This window comes from Bidens hawaiensis, unplaced genomic scaffold (assembly GCF_021521415.1).
Source record: "Bidens hawaiensis isolate Kalapana, Puna unplaced genomic scaffold, B.hawaiensis_p1.1 tig00039579_1, whole genome shotgun sequence".
Taxonomy (NCBI): domain Eukaryota; kingdom Viridiplantae; phylum Streptophyta; class Magnoliopsida; order Asterales; family Asteraceae; genus Bidens; species Bidens hawaiensis.
Genome location: NW_027496967.1, coordinates 31,818 through 52,608, shown reverse-complemented (window position 1 = coordinate 52,608; position 20,791 = coordinate 31,818). Strand labels below are relative to the sequence as shown.

The window sequence follows — 20,791 nt, the reverse complement described above, 5'->3', positions numbered from 1 at the left end:
GGATTTAATTAACTAAAGAGTTAATCCATTTATCGTTTGTTTGATGAATATATATTATTAATATTAAAAATTATATTTTTTGTTGAACTATGTCATGTCGTTTTTATTTTTTTAGTACCAAAGTTTTAGGCTCAATTATATACATTGGTTTGTGACGGTTAACCGACCCATAACCGACTCGCTATAACCTTCAAAACCGATTAACCGAAACCGCCATAATGGATCGGTTATGGTTATGGTTAATAATTAACCGACATACTGGTTATGATTATGGGTTTGGCCTAAAACCGCCCCAATTCGACCCATGCACACCCCTAATTAATACTATTTGATTTTGGTTTTGCAGCATTATGGAGTATGAAAGCCCAAGTGGTAAAAAAACTCAATGCCCGAATTCGGATATGATCAGCAACCTTCCTCAAAACATAATCGAAAGCATTCTATGTCTAATGCCACTCCGAGATGCACTGAGAACTAGCATCTTATCAAAGAAATGGCGGTATAGTTGGTGCAGCATGCCTAAACTTACATTTACAAACAACATGGTCAAATTACCACCTAATGCTGGTAGCACACAGTTGAAGTCTAAGCTTGTCACAGCCATCTTCCATGTCTTGTTACTACACAATGGTCCGGAAATACTACACTTTAATTGTTCGTTTGATCATATGGAATCCGAGATTACCCAGATATTAAGTTATCTTGCAAGGGGGAATATTGTGAAAGAACTCGTTTTGGCTAAGAATGCAGGCTTATACAAGCTTCCCGTTTCTTTCTTCTCATTGCAAGGACTAATGTATGCATCTCCAAAGCTGTATTTTTGAACCGCCAGCGTCGTTTGAAAAATTTAGCCGGCTGACACGCATGAGTTTTCTGAACGTTGAGATTTCTTTTCAAATGCTTCGATTGTTCCTCTACAAGTGCCCGCTGCTTGAGGATCTCTCTTTGGTAACCAACCATTTATGAAGTTTTTTTAGTTAAGGATGACATTATTACCTATGCGGTTGATATCACCGATATATCATATATCGGTGATATATTAGTTATCCGTCTCTTGGTAAAATATCGGTCAGAATATCGGAACGATAATATTGGCGATATTTGACCGATATATAACTGATATTCCCGTTTTAAGTCTTAATTATCAATTTTTAATGTTCAATGTTGGTGTTTTAAGTCTTAATCAGTTCTTACTTGCTACGATTGTTAGTGTTTTGCAAGTTGCAAAAGGTTAATTTGTTAATGGTAAGAGAGTATACTGAATTATTAGTGTTAAATTGCTATATATATATGAATTTTACATGATATTAAAATTACCGATATCCCACCAATATCTCACCGTGATAACCGATATCTCAAATATCATTCCTTGACCGGTATATGATATTTTTCCGCATTAACTGCTTAGATTATTATCTATTAATGCAGGGTGGATATCAAGCAAGCATTGGAAACAAGTTGACATTTGTTGATATTTTAAAGTGTGTGCCTTTGATTCGGTCATTGAATGTCTCAAACAGTTATGTCACGGTAGGTAATATTTAGTTTAAAGATGAATTACATCTAACTTAGAATTTTGTGCTGACTTTCGTGTTCGGTTAAAGTACTTGTCTGCAGGTGGCATGCCACATAAGCTTCCGACTTTACTAGTCCATCTCAAATATTTGTATTTGGGTGTGTGCTTGACGGAACAAAACGAGATGTCTTCAGTCCTTTGTATGATCAGGAGCTCCCCTGTGTTGGAGAGAATTAGATTTCAGGTAAATAGATCTATTAATATTATTTAGGAAAATTGGTTTTAAATTATCCCAACCATAAACTAACGGTCCCAACTTCACTCTTGGCTGTGGTGGTCTCAACTAAAGGTGCATTTTTACTAACGGTCCACGACTATCGGAGTTAACCATTCGTTAGTCTGATGCTTACGTGGCACACCTAGTTGTCAATAATCATCTGTTTCTTTTTAAGAAAATTGGTTTTAAATAATCTCAACTTTACCCTGTTGGCACATAACAATCCCAACTAAAGTTTTTTTCTTTTGTTTTCCAACGGTCCGCTAGGGGTGCCACGTAAGCAACAAATGAACGGAGTTAATCCGTTAGTCGAGGACCGTTGGAAAACAGTTACACCTTTATTTGGGACCGCCGCTAGCCAAATGTGAAGTTGAGACTGTTATTTGCCCCAATAGTGCATAGTTTAGATTATTTAAAACCAACTTTCCTATAATTTATGGTATCCGGTTCTTTTACAGTGTAGTTGACATCTTAACATGTTTTCTAATCAGGTGTTTGATAATGAGAATTTGCATGTTCGACAAACTCCCACCGACGTTCTTAATCCAGAAGACTACCCAGATTTGAAATTGGACCGTCTAGAGAAATTGGAGATCCAAATGATTAAAAGCGTACATGCTGTGACCATGGATTTCGTGAAACTCATCATGGCCAAGTCACCTGTGCTAAAGATAGTGAAAATTGTACTTTATGGCGCTATTTCTGTTGCTGAAGAAGTGAAGATGCTTAGAGATTTGGTACTACTCCCATTTCCGCGGGCATCCCCTTCCGCAAAGTTAATCGTCGCCCGTCGATAAACTTTTTATATAATTTTGTTGACATTTCGCTATCGTCTTCACTAAGTGCACTGGTATACTAATGCATTGGTTGTAGTACAAAACAGTTTGAAAAATGATTTGATCCGGTTGTAAAACTGATCTAACCAGGTTGGAATTTGATCCGCTTGTTCATACCGGATTTGGATATATCCTATCCATTAAAACAAGCTTGGCATAAACCGGTATGGGTATTGGAAACCGGTTTTGGATCCGCTTTAAAAAAGGAACATTTTATATATTTTTATTTTCTAAACAAGAATTTAGTTGTTTTTTTTGGCTAAACGACCCTTTTGCCTCTCGTTATACACATGTATCGGATATGTTATTTAATCACACAATTCAAAAATTCTCTCTAATATGTCAAAACTCAAAAGCACTTTCTGGTAATGGCATCCAAATGTGGTCAATCACGGTCTTCCGTTGATGTTCAGTCTTCATGAACGAACTTAATGGTTGTTGCAGTTAAACCTGAAAACAAAACTTCACAATTTGGCAACATGGTGGTTTGTGTGAAATCTTGAGCGATCCAAATATTGCTAGACGCAAGAAATGTAGTTCCAATATGATTCACACGGGTTCTTACTGGTTTCGATTTTTTGCATACAAAATAGGTTTGGAAATCCAAACCGATTTTAAAATGGATTCAGTCACGCAGATTAGCGAATACGTGAACATCGACCAAAGTATCAAGTACAAAATATAGAGTAAAGGTGTGAAGATGATTTTGTATTGATAGTCACATCTAGAACACCATATGATTTCTATGTAAGGTCCTAATCACCTAAAAGGATACAATATCAAGAAAAATACATCTCTAAAGTCTTGGACACACCATGTGGGTAGGTGACATATAATAGGCTAATAACCCATAAACTTTAAAGACATCCCTCTCAAGTTGTGGCGTTTCTACGTACAACTTTAAACTTGTAACTTGATGACCATAAATAATTAAACATCCTAGATTGAGATGGCATACTCTGCCAAATACAGTGTTACATTGGCTTACACGCTTTAGAATTTGAACTTTTTTATTGATGCAAAGAACACTCATATTGGATTGAGTCACGCTTGATTAGTTTCGACTTTTGAGCTTTACATCCATAACTAGACTTTTAATTGTGAGAAAACTTTCAAGCTCATGCTTTATTGGGTTCGGATCATCTGTTATTTATATTTATTTTGTTTATATGTATGTAACTGTTTATTTAAAACACGTGATAAAGTAAATGTATAAAATAATATATATTTTATTTTTAGTCATCAAAGTTTACCTCTTAAAATAATAAATAACAAAATATAAAATAATAAATAAAATAATTTTTTTACATTGACAACTCATATATGAATATATATATTTTCTTTTATATTTGAATGGCTAACAAACAGATAAGTGACTACGTACTCCATACGTGGTGACTCGATGGCAAAAAGTCATCGCCAGCTTTGCAAAAGTTATCTCTAGTTCGGGAAAAACCCACCTGTCTGAAGGCCCACATGGCCACATGTGGTAAACCCGGACGTCTTCAGAGTTGAACCAGAGATCACCAAGATCTGTTCTCCTACATTAAGCCACCAATGTCATTCCTAAAGTGTTGTCCGTGACAATTTAAACCTAAGCCTTCATATAAAAACGAATGTTTCTACCACTACACCATATTAAAAAGAGCATATATATATATATATAATTTTTTCTACTTCAAAATTGTTCATTTTTGTCACCCGTAATAAAGAGGATAATTAACCTAACAAATCATCTTCATAAATATATTATCATTTTATAAAACTTGCTCTGATTATTAATGATATAAATAAATAAATGGTCTAAAATGGGTAGGTGTAGTGGGATGAAGGTGGGAGGTATGATGACCGGCATACCTCCTTAAACATAAAGGCAAGATTGCCAACGATGGGCTGTAGCCTGTAAGCATCTTTTTATATTTATAAACCGGAATACTATTATTTACTTGTATATTTATTTATTCTTTTATTTATCTGTTTTTAGTATGTATAATTTTAGATTCGTACATAGATGCGTTGAAGGATACAAGGGTGTGTGTTAGGTGTGTCAAAGAATGTACTGAAAAGGGATTATGTGGTTTGCATAATATGTATAATTTTATAATACACTAAAAACACGACACAAACACAATTTAAAAATTCGCTATTTGAGCTTCGTCTTTGCAAGTCTACTCCCTGATGGTTAAGGTTACTCCGATGCCGAGACCACCGAGTAACCAAGAAACTCCGGTAATCACAACCCCAGCTACTGGGGGGAACACCGGTGAATATACGATTTTTACGAACACTACCCCGGTTTCCGAAGCCGGGGCAAGTGCAGTAAACAATCCTCCCAGGGGATTCATTGATACCCAGGCAAAGAAGCAACAGACGAGACTTCCCCGCCAAACACTGGATCAAGTTAAAGCTTGGGCGGAAGCACGTCAGAAGGAATTCCAAGCTGAGTTGGATGAACGTTTGCGTTCACTCCAACAGGCCAATGACGAATTCGGAAGCACTCAACAGCTCAACGTGAGCAATGATTGCGAGTATTCGGATGATGATTGGGAAGATTCTGACAGTGACGCAAACCCTCGTCATAAGGCGAAAGGGAAGCGTAAGGAAGTAGACTTCAGCTCGAAAAGAAATTTTGGAGAAACTTTCAAGCCAAAGAGCGCAGGGGGAAACCCACGCGACTTCTCCAAAACTTTCAGACCGACTGTTGCAAATGCGGGAACGTCCAAGTTCGCAAGAGACATCGCGGAAGCAATTGCTCCAAAGAGTGCCAAACAGATGTCCAACATAGGCACTTACGATGGTGTATCCGACCCAGACGATCGCTTGAATAGATTCATAGCGGGGCAACCGTCAGTAATTGGACGGAACCCACGTGGTGTTACATGTTCCAAATGACGCTCGTCGGGGCAGCCAGAGCATGGTTTGACCGTCTACCGGTCCACCACATCTGTGATTGGGCGGACTTCCAGCACAAGTTCAGCCAGCACTTCAGTCAACAAAGAAAATATACTGAAGAGCAGTGGACGATCCTCAACTGCGTCCGAGAGGAAGACGAATCTTTGCTAGACTTCATCACTCGCTTCAACTCAAAGAAGTTAAGTCTAGGCACTATAAGCGAAGATCTTGTTCGCGCCGCTTTCATCCAGGGCGCCGAGTACCCAGAGCTTATCCGCACTTTGACGGGTAAAGATGGCATGCCATCCACGTGGGATGCCATCATGACGGCAGCTAAACGCTTTGCCGAGACGGAGAAGCAACTGGGTAGAAATCTTCCCCAGAGCACAAACCTCTACACGCAGAGGACAAGAGAGAATAACGTCCGTACCGCCCGACAAAATAAGAAGAAGAAGCTTGGTATTTGGCAGTCAAGGATAAACTTTGACACCTCATCCAGCTCTCGCCCTCTCTTAGGCGGAAGGGACAACACGCACTCATCAAACAGGAATCCCAGATGGACGCCACTCACCAAAAGCGTCACCGAGATATTTGCCACCGAGAAACTCCCGTGGCCAAAGGCTCTAATAATCCGGCAGCGTCACAACGCGGATCAGAGCAAATCCTGTGACTTTCACGGGACAAAATGCCACACCACAGAGGAGTGTACGTCTTTGAAGGATATTGTCGAAACATTCGTCAAAGATGGAAAACTTACACACCTCGTGGCGTCAATCAAGAACGGAGGGAGAAATGACAATCGGTACAAGGGCAACGGACGAAAGCCCGTCGACATCAGCATTCACATGGTTCATGGCAACGTCAAAGGAAGAAAACGACGAACGACAGAGCCAAGTGCGTGGAAGGAAGCTGAAGTGCGCTTCCCGCGTGTGCCAGGAGGACCCAACAAAGAAGGCCCAATAGTGATCAAAAGCCAGCTGGGGCACTACATTACTTCCCGCACTCTTGCTGATAACGGCGCTTCGTCAACGGTTATGTATAGGCAGTTCTTCGACAAGCTGGACGACGAAGACAAAGAATGCCTGGAAACGGTCTACGCCTCAATGGAAGGGTTCGATGGCAGCACAAATACCCCCTTGGGTATCATATCTTTTCCCGTCACTCTCACGGACGGGAAGTACTCCCGCACAAAAGACGTAGACTTCGTCGTAATGAGGAAGCCACACCACACATACGACATCCTCTTCGGGAGAGATGGGATGACAAGATTTAATGCCGTGGCGTCTTCAGTCCACGGCATGATGGGGTAGCCAACAGCTGAGGGTGTCGCGATGATCACGGGCATTCCCCAGGTATGCATCGCATCTGTCTCATCTAAACCCAAACCAAAGATGGCTAAACCAACCGTCACCGAGCCAGAAGAATGGGCCTTTAATAGCAAATACCCTGACCAGGCCGTTACAATTGGCCCAACAATCACTAATCCCACACGCACCTTACTCAAACGCTTATTGCAAAAAAATGCTGACATCTTTGCGTGGACAACAGCTGACATGACTGGTGTACCCCGAAGTAAGGCGGAGCATAAGCTCAAATGTGACTCAGCTTTTACGCCGGTCATACAAAAGCGTCGCGTGATGGGTGCAGAGCTGGCTAACGCGTGTAGAACCCAAGTCAAGGAACTCCTTGACGCAGGTATCGTACGCGTTAGTAAATATCAAACATGGGTTGCAAATCCCGTCATGGTACCAAAATCTAACAAACAATGGCACATGTGCATAGATTTCAAAGACCTAAACAAAGCATGCCCCAAAGATTGTTACCCGTTACCCGAAATTGACCTGAAGGTAGATTCGTTAGCACCGTTTCGCCTTAAATGCTTCCTTGATGCGTATAAAGGGTACCATCAAATCCATATGGCCGTTGACGATCAGGACTAAACCGCATTTCGGACTCCCGATGGCACATTTTGTTATCAAATGATGCCATTCGGACTTAAGAATGCCGGGTCCACATACCAACGCTTGATGGACAAAGAGTTCCACGCCCAAATCGGGAGGAACTTGGAAGTTTACATGGATGATTTGGTCATCAAAAGCCTTGAGCAAGAAGCGATGTTGAAAGACATCGAAGAAACTTTCAACACGCTCAGACGGATAAACATGAAGCTCAACCTGAGCAAGTGTTCTTTTGGGATGGAAGAAGGGAAGTTCTTAGGAGTCATCGTTACCAAAGATGGCTTCAGAGCGAACCCTGAAAAGGTCGAAGCCATTATCAAAATGGAATCACCTACTACCATCAAACAAGCTCAGACACTGAATGGACGACTAGTCGCACTTAACCGCTTTTTGGCAAACCATGCGGATAGGTCGTTCCCATTCGTGTCAACATTGAGAAATTGCTTAAAGAAAACGCACTTCCGTTGGACACCAGAGCGGAAGCAGCTTTTCAAGAGATTCGGTCACGCTTGATCGAACTCCCAACACTCACAGCACCAGAAGTAGGGGAGGAATTAATTCCTTACCTCTCCGCCACAGACAGAGCAACCGGGGCAGTCCTACTAGTAGAACGAAAAGGCATCCAGATGCCCATCTACTACGTTAGCCGCGTCTTAACAGATGTGGAAACCCGGTACTCTACCCTGGAAAAATTAGTCTTAGCGCTTGTACAGGCTTCGCGCAGGCTAAGACGATATTTCCAAGGCCACCCAATCACCATTCTTACCAACTTCAAACTGGCAAACGTTCTAGGCAAACCCTAGTTGTCGGGACGCCTAGCCAAATGGGCAATTGAGTTGGGAGTATACGCGATTAAGTACAAGCCAAGACCAGCCATAAAAGGCCAGGTCTTGGCCGACTTTATTGCGGAAGTCCCCGCATCGCGGGAGAAAGAGTGCCAGGAAGAGGCTCAACCCTCTCCAGCACAAGACATTAACGATGTCTGGCGTCTCCATACTGATGGAGCAGCCAATAACAAGGGTTCAGGCGCAGGGTTGAAACTAACTAACCCAGCAGGCCAAGAGTACACTTACGCTATTCGGCTGGATTTCCCAAGTACGAATAACGAAGCAGAGTATGAAGCATTCTTGGCCGGATTAAGAATTGCGCGTAAGATGGGGGTGAAAAACTTGGAAGCCCATGTGGATTCCATGTTAGTAGCCAACCAGATAAACGGGACGTACACGGCCGTGAACGACACAATGGCCCTGTACCTCGCACAAGCAAAAAACCTTATGCGCGATTTTAACGATTGCAAAGTTATGCACATCAAGCGAAGTGAAAACAAATCTGTGGATGCGTTAAGCAAGCTTGCATCGTTAGCCTTCACCCACTTGGGAAAGGACATCCGCGTTGAACTCCTTGGAGCACCGTCAGTCCCGCACAAAGAAATTTGTGTCATCCAAACCGGCACGGAAACATGGATGACACCAATCATAAATTACCTTCTAGCGAGTATACTACCAGAGTCGAAGACACATGCAAGAAAGATACGCTGTAAATCACTGAACTATCAACTTGTTGATAACATACTTTACAGGCGTAACTTTCTTGGCCCACTCCTCAGATGCGTGGACGACCAAGATGCCGACTACCTCCTAAGGGAAGTACACGAAGGCATCTATGGAGTACACACAGGTCCACGCGCAGTTGTAGCTAAGCTAAACAACGCGGGATACTTTTGGCCGGGGATGCATACGGATGCGCTGGTCTACATCAGAAAATGTAGGTCCTGCCAGCTCTACGCACCCAATACACATCGCCCGAGGAACGAACTTGTTCCAGTCACTTCTTCATGGCCATTTCAGAAGTGGGCTATCGATGTGATAGGCCCATTTCCCACAGCAGCAGGGAACGTTCAGTTCCTAGTGGTAGCCATCGACTACTTCACCAAGTGGATAGAAGCAAAACCCTTAGCCCAGACAACCGCAAAACATATCAAAAAATTTATTTGGGAATTTATTATTTGCCGTTTTGGACTTCCACAGAATTTGGTGAGCGATAACGGCACCAACTTGGCCGACCAGAAGCTACAAAAGTGGCTGAAAGAACTTCAAATCACCCACACCTTTACCTCAGTGGCACACCCGCGGGGTAATGGTGAGGTGGAAAGAGCAAACAAAAGCATCGTCGACGGCATAAAGAAAAGACTCTTGGAGCATAGATCCGGCTGGGTGGACGAAGTTCCACATGTCCTTTGGGCGAACAGAACGCTAAAAAAGGCAAGCACGGGCGAAACCCCGTTCAGCCTTACCTATGGTACTGATGCCATGGTCTCGGTCGAAATTGGTCTACCCTCACCAAGAGTCATAACCCAACCAGAGGACAATGATACGGAAAGACGGTTAGACCTTATGCTAACCGAAGAACGCAGAGACTTAGCCGCAGCGCGTGAAGAGAACTACAAGCGACAAATGCAAAAGTACTACAACACGCGGGTAAAACTCTGCAACTTCAATGTCGGAGACTACATATTGCGTAACAACGAGGCTTCGAACCAAGAGCGCCCAGGAAAGCTGGCCCCGGTCTGGGAAGGGCCATACATTATTAAAGAAGTTGGGAAAGGGCGCATACCGGCTCGAAAGGCTCGATGGCACCCCCATCCCAAGAACATGGAATGGAGTTCAATTACGCAAATGTTACATGTAGATCAATTCCAAACTTGTAAAGAAAAGGCCTAGAGCCACTTCTAATGGAATGATTCTCCCTTATCACATTGACGTTGATAGTCTTACCTTTATACCTATGAACTGACCACACTGATATGCCGGTATTCACCGCATAAATAAGTGATGAAGTAAGTCGTTGCGTGTGGAAAGCGGCAAAACCCGCATAAACACAAAAAACGGTAGAAAATTTCTAAGGAAAAGATGAGGAAAACCTTCACGCTGATCAGATATAGGTGAAGTTTGGTCATCCTGCTAAGTGAAAGTGACGGTCCTACCTGCACAATCATGATAGGGGAAACTGAACATTAGCTTATTATCAATCACGCGTCAAAAGGTTAACTTATTCAAAACACTTAGAAAATTGCTAAGTTAAACTGAAATATGCATGAGCAAAACATATAATGTTTACAAGGCAAAGCTTTAACAAAACATTTATATTTCATAAAAATTCAAACATTACAAGAATGGCTAGGTATCTACCCGCCTAAAAATTTATAAATCTATCCTAACGGTTGGAAGGGATCTCAAAGTTCAAGCTTCAGGACCATTCCCTCCAAACCCGCTTGAACCCGCACCATCAGTTGGCCGTGGTGATTCAAGGTAAGCCTTGAGAACAGATAGCCCGTCATCAGCAGCAGCAATCTCGTTCACCTTCTCCACCACCGGATGCGGGAAGGCAGCATACTAGTTCACTGCTTGGTCGTAGGCAGCTTCAGTGTCCACATCGTGTAGAGGAAAGTTGGAAGGCGGGATGCCCTTCTCAGCAAATCCTAGACCAAGGAGGAAACCAGCTTTCTCCCCATCCTCATGAGAAGCGTTGAGGGCTGCGCTCATGGCATCATCATAAGATGTGTTCGTGAAGATCCGATGCACAACCTACAATATATATATATATATATATATATATATATCAAAAACTTTTTCTAAGTATAAATGAAAGCGTAAAGAAATCATGAAGTATGCGTACCTGAGGCAACGCTTCTCGCAGAAGCCACTCCTTATTTGTCAGAGCTTCCTGAAGGGTAGCTTGAGCTTGATCGCGGGCGCGTTCGGCTTCATTTCTATTGAGGTTGGCAAGCAACACATCCTTAGCCGCAGCCTCTTCAACGCCCTTAAGCTTACGCTCAGTGCGATCAAGCATACCCTTATGATCTAGGAGCTCTTGGAGCTTCTTGGCGTCTTCTAGGGCTAAAGCATCATGAGCCTGCTGAAGCTTCTCTAGTTTGGCTTTAAGCTCCTCATTCTCGGCGCACAGAGGCTCAGCAATGGCTTCAGCTTTGGTGGCCCTCTAGGTCGCGTTACGCGCAGTCTCCTTGGCCAACCTAAGCTGCTCGTTGACAGCTTGGGTAGCCTTGGAGCGGGCCTCATGCCTGGCCTGGACCTCGACCTCAAGGTCCTTGTAGGCCTTCTCCTTCTCCGCTGCGGTGGCAGCAAGTCTCTTGTTCTCCTCCCGCAATGCTTGCGCCTGAGCCACTTCCAGGCTACGCGTCGTCTTTAACTTGTCGTTTTCACGACAGAGTAGTTCGACGCGCGGCTGCATCCGGGCAAGGAGGATTCAGAGCTCATTGGACAGCCTACCCTCCTGGTAGCTGGCCATTGCCTCCCCAAACGCACCGCTTGGGGCGGCATGACGCGCCCACTCGACACAGTCCGCAGCCGTTCGTAGGGTCGTTCCCCGGCGGATATTCCACCGTGGAGCGTACACTTCATTGGAATCCGAAACTGCAAAAACAAAAAACAGTTAGGAAAAAATGACAAAAGGGATAATAGGCCAAAATAACCCCACGCACCTGTAGGATCTATAACAGGCCGGTAACCGCCAAACCCATCACCCGAACCTAAAGGATATCCATCCAAGAGGTCAAGGAGATGGGAAGGAGGCAAAGATTGGCTAGAAGTCTCAACCCTGAACATACCTGAGGAACCAGCCATCGACGAGGTAGTCGCTGGCGCCGGAGGAGGCATGGTGGAAGCCACCGTGGTAGAAACCATTGGAGGTGAACTCATTGGAGATGAACTCACAACCGTGGTCGCTGCTGCGGAGCTTACAGAAAAAATCACCACCGGCTCAGTGAAGGATGCAGTAAAAATGACACTCACGGCCGGCGGAGATGATGTCACAACTGGAACAGTTGACTCAACGGTATGAGCAACTGAACCAGCACCGGAAGCAGGCGCAGCCGCCTGGGTCATCGCCTCGGATAGGTTGACCAAACCTATCGTCATGGGTCCGGAACTGCTTCCTCCCGCACCGCTTTGGAATGCGGATACATCCACTCCTGCGTGAAGACAACAAAATATTAAAAACAATGGCGGAAAGAAATGTGGAAAAGGTAAACAAAAAGTATACTTACGGGTTTTCTTTATCTTGAAAGATCTGACGGGCGGAGACGAACCCGTTGGAACTGGCCTCTTCACCGTCGCAACGCTTGGTTGCTCGGTGACAACCGTCTCAACCTCCGAGACAATGGTCTCGCCACTACCAAGGTCCCCCGCCGCCTCCTCACTCTCAGTATCGGAATCCGAATGATTCCCCAGGTCGACGACGGAAGCGGCCTTCGCTCTGCCCTTCCCGCCATCAGCCTTCTTCTTCCTCGCAAAGAAGGGCCCATCTGCGGATTCCTCATCGAAAGATGACAAAATCAGAGGAATTCCGGCAGAAGTTTGAGCATGAAGGGGACGAGGGTTGAAGAATTTAATACCTGGCCGAGTGGCGCTCAGGATCTCATGACCTGCCGGATAGACTTCGACGAACCTATCCGCAGTTTGCTCTAAGATGGGCAACTCGTTCTCGTCAAGATCACGAGTACCCAACCGCGCAGGACCACCAGTCTCCCGCAGATACAGCAGCGATTGCAAGTCGTTCCCCTCTGAAATAAGAAAAGACAAGTGTTAGTAGAAAAACCCTAAAACAACACAAAAGCATACCGTAGGGAATAGAGCTCAAACCGTATTCGAGGACGATGGGTACTTGCGGCGCCACAGACCCGGCATCCTTCCACACGCGGCTCATTCCGAGCATCACCATCCCAGATTCCGCGAAGCGGTAAACCGGAGTCTGGATCTGGGAGATCTTGGCGAACCATTCCGCTTCCTGGTAATTGGAGGCGTGAAGGTTAGGGAGCGCCCTCCCGTTCTTGAACGTCATCGCGATGGGGACGACGCGAGCAGAGATATAGAAAAACTCCCGCTTCCAAGACCGAAGACTGCGCTCGGTAGCGCAGATCTTCAAACCCTTGATCCGAGTGACCAAGGTATACCAGCCCTGGATGCACCTCCAAGAGTAGAAGGTCATCAGGCGGTCGACGCGGGGCTCGATGCCCAGAATGTGGCGTACCCATTCAAAATGGCGAACCTTAGCGATCGCCATCGGGTGCACCTCCGTCAAGTGTACACCGTGTTTCTCCAGAACACGGTACACAAACTTCGTTAATGGGAATCTGAGATTCCCATATATGAAGAATGAGGCATAAACCCCTATCTTGCCCTTAGGGGCATCATACACCGTCTGGTGGGGCTCTGGAAACTCAGGCTCGTAAGGCTCGAGCATGAACTTCTTGACGATATAGTGATACAAATCGACAGAAAGAGTACACTGGCATTCGCCAGCAGTACTCTTATTGTCCTTATCAGACGTGGACGTCGGGTTCTCGAGGTATGCATCGGACTCCTCGACAGTAACCTCGAGATCATGAATAGAAGACATCTTTTAGGTATGAAAGAGAACGATTTCAGGAGAATGCTTGACAGAAAAGTTAGAGTATTCGCCGGAAATCGTTTAGAAGAAGAAGGGTGAAGTGAAGGTATGAATTGAGACGCACCCTCTCCCCCCTTTATATACTCATCGCAATGAATGCGATGAATTTAATGCGGAAGAGAGAGAAAGCGCAGGTGCAATGAAACGGCGACACGTGGAAAAAGCAAGCTGACAACAGCTGTCAAAAGGACGCGTGTCATAAAACCCGCGCCCACGCGCCTGAAAACTCGCGCCCACGCGCCTGAAAAAGCGTCTGGAATGACCATATACTGTCACGTCGTCATAACTTCCTGCACGTCCTGAAACCGTCAGAAGATGCTAACGTCCCTTCAGCCGTCTGGACTGTCCTTATCTTTTCACCAACTCTTCGAATTTCAAAAAGATTCAAAAATAAGAGGGAATATACCCCCTTACCTTGGAAAGCAAGAAACCGTAAGACAAGTGCGGGTACAGTGTCAAGGCGAAACCCTTCACATACTTAGCACTGGCAGGGAATTGAAACCAATAAGGATCTTATGGGTCATGCTTGCGGAAAGAGAAATAACATCTCCGCACGGCGGGGAACGTTGAGAACTAGATTGTTTGAAGCTTCAAGGTGGAATTGGTGGTTTAACATAACTGATCACTATGTCCAAAACTACCAAAACCTCGTGAAGAATCTATACAAGTGAAACTCAACGCTCCCGACTTGCGAAGAGATTAAACATCTACCCGCATCATGACCAAAGATCAGACAGAAAAGTCGGGAATTTCTGCAAGTGACTTTGGGAAAACTGCGGGAAGAATCCCCACGGAAAACCTTAAAAAACAAAAAACCCCTCTTTAAAACCCCTAGCTTAAAGTCCAAAAGTTCACCTCATTAACAATTCATGAGAAGAACAATGGACTGGGGGGACTTGAAGAGGTAGGTCCCCACAAAGCCCAGTTGGACCCGCAAGACACACCTTGAAGAGGTACGTCTGCGCAAGGACCAGCTGGTTCCGCAGGACCCACCATGCTCAGAGATGAAGACCTTACACGCAGTAGGCCAGCTGTTCCCGCAGGAAAGCCTCCCTTGGTACAGTACCCCGCCTGTCCCCGCAGTTGTGGGTACGAGCCAAGAAGGAAGGCCACCCGCACTAACAGTAAGGCTACACGCATAAGGCACTAAATACTTCAGTAGTCACCTGAAGGAATGAGCAGGGCGGGAATATTCCCGCCCAAAAGAGCTAGTCCGTACGCTTCTGGAAGATCTTTTGTACTATACCTGCCAAGGTATGGACAAAATAGACAAGATCTGACCAAAGCAGCCCATGAACCAATCACAGGGTGACAGCTCACCGACAATAGTACGAGGAGGAGCACACTCCAGTACAAAATGTCACTATCAGCCGCTGCCTACCCACCAACTCCCATCGTGGCACGTACATAGCCCGTAGTTGGTGGAAAAGGAATATTATACAGCTGGCCGTACCTGCTTGGAAACCTACCTTCGGCTATAAATACTCCAACACCTTGGAACGGTATCATCATCTTATCTTATCTTCTCTCTAGCTATTTCTCTCAATATACACTTATATTCAGAGCAATCTAGTCTGATTCTCACGCCGGAGGGTGGTCACAAGGAGGAACCCCCCCTTCTCAGTGACGAGCTCACGGTGTCTGTTTTGCAGGTCAAGAAGAATAACCTTCTTTGCCGGACCTAACCCTCGTGGGAAACATCTACTTAACCCTAAGATTATCCGTAATCTGCCGGGATCATTTAGTGTTTCTTCAAACCCTCCACCACACGTATCTTGATGGCTCAGGATTAGGTTTTTATTTGTAAGTTAAACTTATGGGGTATAATTATGTTAAATTTAAAAATTAAGAAAAACAAGTATTAAGCCTGGCCTCTGTAACTTTTTATAACCATTTGCATTTTTAATTTGAGCCTTTTTGTCGAAAATTTAAGTATATTAAGCAAAAAGTTATTTTATTTTTTATACCTTTTATTGTAAATTATTTACCCTAGTTTAGACTAATACTCCGTAATACAAATATAATGAAAAATTTAATATCATAATTCAAAAGCAATTATTAGTGACAGTTACATAAAGTTGTTTAATTAAATCATTCAACACATGAGAGTTGAATCTTTCATGATTACACAAATGTAAAATCTTTGTGGCCACCCTATTTAATATTGATGAAAGCTGTTCAAAGCTGTTCAATTTATGATTTTGTTAAACTTTCAAGATTTTATTATTAAAAAAATAAAATACAGTGATTTTATTAATGAAATATTTAGAAAATAAAAATGGTAAATAGGAAGTAGCATGCGTAACAAATAATGAACTAGTTCAAAATTTAGGAGTTAGATTAAAGACATATGTGTTTGTCTATTAAAAAAAATTAAGCACGGGAGCAAGCATCACTTTAGTTTTTATTTCTTGCTAATTCGTTTTATAGGCGTTGGTTTAAGAAAAAAAAGGAAAAGCTAAGTGTAAATAGGATCCGGTTCTATATATCATATGTAATTGTTTTCTCATGGGTGTTGGGGCGATTTTCAGTAAGGATGAGGTCACTCACCCCTATTCCATGATCATCCATACATGTTTTTAGACGAAACTAATGCCAACTTATATGTGAATTAAACAAGTCTTTAACCTTGAGCTACATATAGGGCTCACGTATTAGGTATTGTGGTCGAACATAATCCCTGCTTATATAAGTGGTATCCTATTTATGAAAAAATGTTATTATTTAGAGTGTAATCAAGCTATTTACTCGTTTACTTTCAGTTAACTACTTGAGCCTAATCAGTTTCAACATATGGCTTGAGTTTATTTATTAAAATCAGTTAAATTTAGTATCGACTGAGCTCGTTTATCAAATAATATAGAAATTAAGCTTGACTTAGTTAAAGCTTTTAATGAAACAATTTTTAGTGCGAATATTGGACTAGCATACTTAACAAAACACATGCCTTTTAAAGAGGAGATCTCGGTTTAAACTCGAGCAAAAAACAACATTTCCACTCTAACCCAACCTAATTTTTTAATTTTATTAAAAACGTTTTTTGAGTAACACAAGAATTACTTTCCTTGTGACTGTTATGATTTTTATGGTAAATTGTGAACATCATAAGATGCATCTATATGAAAGCTTTCAAAGATTTATCCTATCAACATTTTCATAGTTTTTCTGCATCACACATTCTACAACACCTATAACATTTTTATACATTTTAAAATTAAAAAAGTTATCTTTCAATTCCAATACCAAGACCATAAATTATTACAAAACAAAATGGCTTTATTTCTTGTGGAAAAAAAATTGTCCGGAAAAAAACAGATGGCCAAGAAAAATAAAAAATACACTTTTCAAAAACAAAAAAATAAATAAATACAGAAATAAACAAATAACATTAATGAAAATACAGAAAAACAAAATAAAATAATGAAAGGAGTGGAGAGTGTGGGTCCCATCATGACAACCAAGACGTGTGATCCACCTCGTACATCATCAAGAGATGAAAACCAATCAACGGTCCAGATCAAACCTCTCTGTTGATATAAGTCGTCTTTTTCATTTCTCATTTCTCTCTCACTCCCTCATCTCTCGCCATTTTTCAAGCATTTCATTTCATCAGGTATTATTATTATTATTATTAATATTATTACTCATGCTTTTGATATTATTATTTTAGCTGCATTCTATTGTATAGTTTATACTCAATTTTTGGTTAGTTTATTTGGGGGTTTGTGGGTTTTGGGTTAATCGATGAAATTGACTTCAATTTTGTGATTATTGTAATGAATTTGAGTTGGGTTTTACTAGATTTGAAGTATTGTGAAGTCATTTTGAGTTAATTAAGTTTAGAGTATGATTTTGTAAATCGTTAGGTAGTAGAGTTCACTGATGATAATTTGGAACTGAAATTGTCTAGATTTGAAGTGCTCTAAAGAACAGACACAGTAGATTCAAATTTGAGTAGATCTGTTTATTGTTTATGGTTCGATTCGTATCGAATTTGATATATGTTTCTGATTGGGATGCTTGGTTGAAGTGTTTATTGTATTTCCGAAAGAACAGATAAGAGTAGATTCAAAATTGAGCAGATTTGTTTATTTTTTTTATGGTTCGGTTCATATCGAGTTTGATATATGTTTCTGATTTGAAGTGTTCGCTAGCGGATTAACTGTTTTTGAAATAGGCATTTGTGTATTCTTGCGTTTCTAAAGGAAACACATCGAGTTGATTGTAAATTAAGCGTATCTTGCTTAATGTTTTTTGTTTATTGTCAAATATGACATATGTTTCTGATCTGGCTGTTTGCGAAATCGAAGTTTGTGTATTCTTGCATTCATTATAATTATAAACCTGATTTGGCTGTTCTAATTAGTGAATCTCATTACAGTTTTTGAGCAAAAATGGCCGAAAGTGACGATATTCAGCCACTCGTCTGCGACAATGGAACTGGAATGGTTAAGGTATATATATGCTTCAACTTTTAGTACCCGCAGCTATGGTGTTACATTTAACTGAATTTGTTATTAGAATAACTGAATAACTGAATCTGTTATTACAGGCTGGATTTGCAGGAGACGATGCACCAAGGGCGGTGTTTCCGAGTATCGTAGGCCGTCCACGTCACACTGGTGTGATGGTTGGAATGGGCCAAAAGGATGCGTATGTTGGTGACGAAGCTCAGTCAAAGAGAGGTATTTTGACCTTAAAGTACCCGATTGAACACGGTATTGTGAGCAACTGGGATGACATGGAGAAGATCTGGCATCACACCTTCTACAACGAGCTTCGTGTTGCTCCAGAAGAGCACCCGGTTCTTCTTACCGAAGCACCGTTGAACCCTAAAGCCAATCGTGAAAAGATGACTCAAATCATGTTTGAAGCATTCAATACCCCTGCTATGTATGTTGCTATTCAAGCCGTTCTTTCTCTATACGTACAACCGGTAATATTTTCTTTTTTTTTCCTAAACTGTTAATTATAAATAATTACAAATTATTATTATTATTATTATTATTATTATTATTATTATTATTATTAGGGTCCTGTTATGTTTAGCTTAGGGGGTCAAGTTAGCCCATTGTCGTTACGCTTAGAGGCGGGCAAACAAACCGGTTAACCGAACCGAAACCGAACCGGTTTGGAACCGATTGAGACCGCAGGTTCGGAACCGGTTTGTAATTTTCTCCACCAAAACCGGTTAACCGAACCGAAACCGGCCAAAACTGGATAAAAACCCGAACCCAAACCGCTCAAAACGCGAACAGAAACCGATCGTAACATGGTAAGAAACCGGTTTCAACCCGAACCGAAACCGATCATAAACCGGTTTTGACTTTGTTGACCAAACCGAACCGGTTTTAACCCGAACCGGTTTTGAGTTTTAAACCGGTTTGTGCACCTCTAATTACGCTCACCTATTTGATTTAACCGAAAATTGATTTTAATAAATTTTTTAATTTTCTTGGTGCAGGTATTGTACTTGATTCAGGTGACGGTGTGAGTCACACCGTCCCAATTTACGAAGGGTATGCACTGCCGCACGCCATCCTCCGGTTGGACCTCGCGGGACGCGATCTAACCGACGCGCTAATGAAAATCCTTACCGAACGCGGTTACATGTTCACCACAACAGCCGAACGGGAAATTGTCAGAGACATGAAGGAGAAACTGGCTTAGATAGCCCTCGATTACGAACAAGAGCTCGAAATCGCAAACTCGGGGTCCACCATCGAGAAGAACTATGAGCTGCCCGACGGGCAGGTTATTACTATTGGTGCTGAACGGTTCAGGTGCCCGGAGGTTTTGTTCCAGCCTTCTATGATTGGAATGGAAGCTGCGGGTATTCATGAGACTACTTACAACTCGATTATGAAGTGTGACGTGGATATCAGGAAGGACTTGTATGGTAATATCGTACTCAGTGGCGGGTCCACCATGTTTCCCGGTATTGCTGACCGGATGAGTAAGGAAATTACCGCTTTAGCCCCGAGCAGTATGAAGATTAAGGTTGTCGCTCCACCTGAGAGGAAGTACAGTGTTTGGATCGGAGGGTCTATTTTGGCTTCTCTTAGCACCTTCCAACAGGTTCGGCTCGGTTTCTAACGTTTAAAACTTTAAACATTATTGTATTAATGAAAATAATATAAACTGTTGAATTTGTTGTGAATGTAGATGTGGATTGCGAAGGCTGAGTATGACGAGTCGGGCCCGTCAATCGTCCATAGAAAGTGTTTCTGATCTGTGCGTTTCGGATGGTTTGAAGACGATCGGTTTGCGATGTTTACGTTTAACTTCTGTTTTTCGTGTTTCTTTTTATATATTATGCTATTTTTTAAGAGTTTGGTAATGACATTGAGAAAGTCACGAAGACGGTTATTGTATGTTTCACAATTCTTTTATTTTAATCGCGTTTTAAAAACTATATGAACTTGTTTGCATACATACATTTGAAATGAGGTTGAACATATGATTGTGGTATTGCTTTAAGACACATGATGAAAAAGTGAAGTACAACTTTTGTTGATGAGGATGATGATGATGATGAGATGGTGTATTTTGCTTTAAGGTTAAATGAAAATGATGGCATATGTTATGTAGTTGTCAGGTGTTACAAATTAATTTGAATAAAAGGTATGACAACTTACAGTTTACTTTTGCTCTTTACAATTGGTAATGATCAGATATCCGGATCCACTCTATATCTACTTTATTTAGTATCGCGTACTCGCCTAGCTTTTATAAAGAGGTTGGCTAAACATACTACATGCATACTAAACGTAACCCCTAGAAAGTATAGTAGAAGACGATCTAACTAATTTACTAGGGGTTACCTTTGGTAAATAATAATCGGGAA

The 20,791-nt window shown here is 42.3% G+C and overlaps 2 pseudogenes across 2 annotated transcripts; both read left to right on the top strand.

Moving 5' to 3' along the window:
* The first annotated feature begins 350 nt into the window (after positions 1-350).
* On the top strand, positions 351-2,654 carry LOC143591343 (F-box/FBD/LRR-repeat protein At1g13570-like; annotated as a pseudogene). The gene is made up of 4 exons (XR_013145648.1): positions 351-948; positions 1,429-1,530; positions 1,605-1,760; positions 2,285-2,654. The product of XR_013145648.1 is annotated as an F-box/FBD/LRR-repeat protein At1g13570-like (transcript).
* A 14,817-nt stretch (positions 2,655-17,471) lies between these two features.
* LOC143591335 (actin-7-like) lies at positions 17,472-20,359 on the top strand (annotated as a pseudogene). Its single transcript, XR_013145646.1, has 6 exons — positions 17,472-17,557; positions 18,326-18,398; positions 18,497-18,871; positions 19,034-19,049; positions 19,409-20,022; positions 20,110-20,359. The product of XR_013145646.1 is annotated as an actin-7-like (transcript).
* The last annotated feature ends 432 nt before the right edge of the window (positions 20,360-20,791 follow it).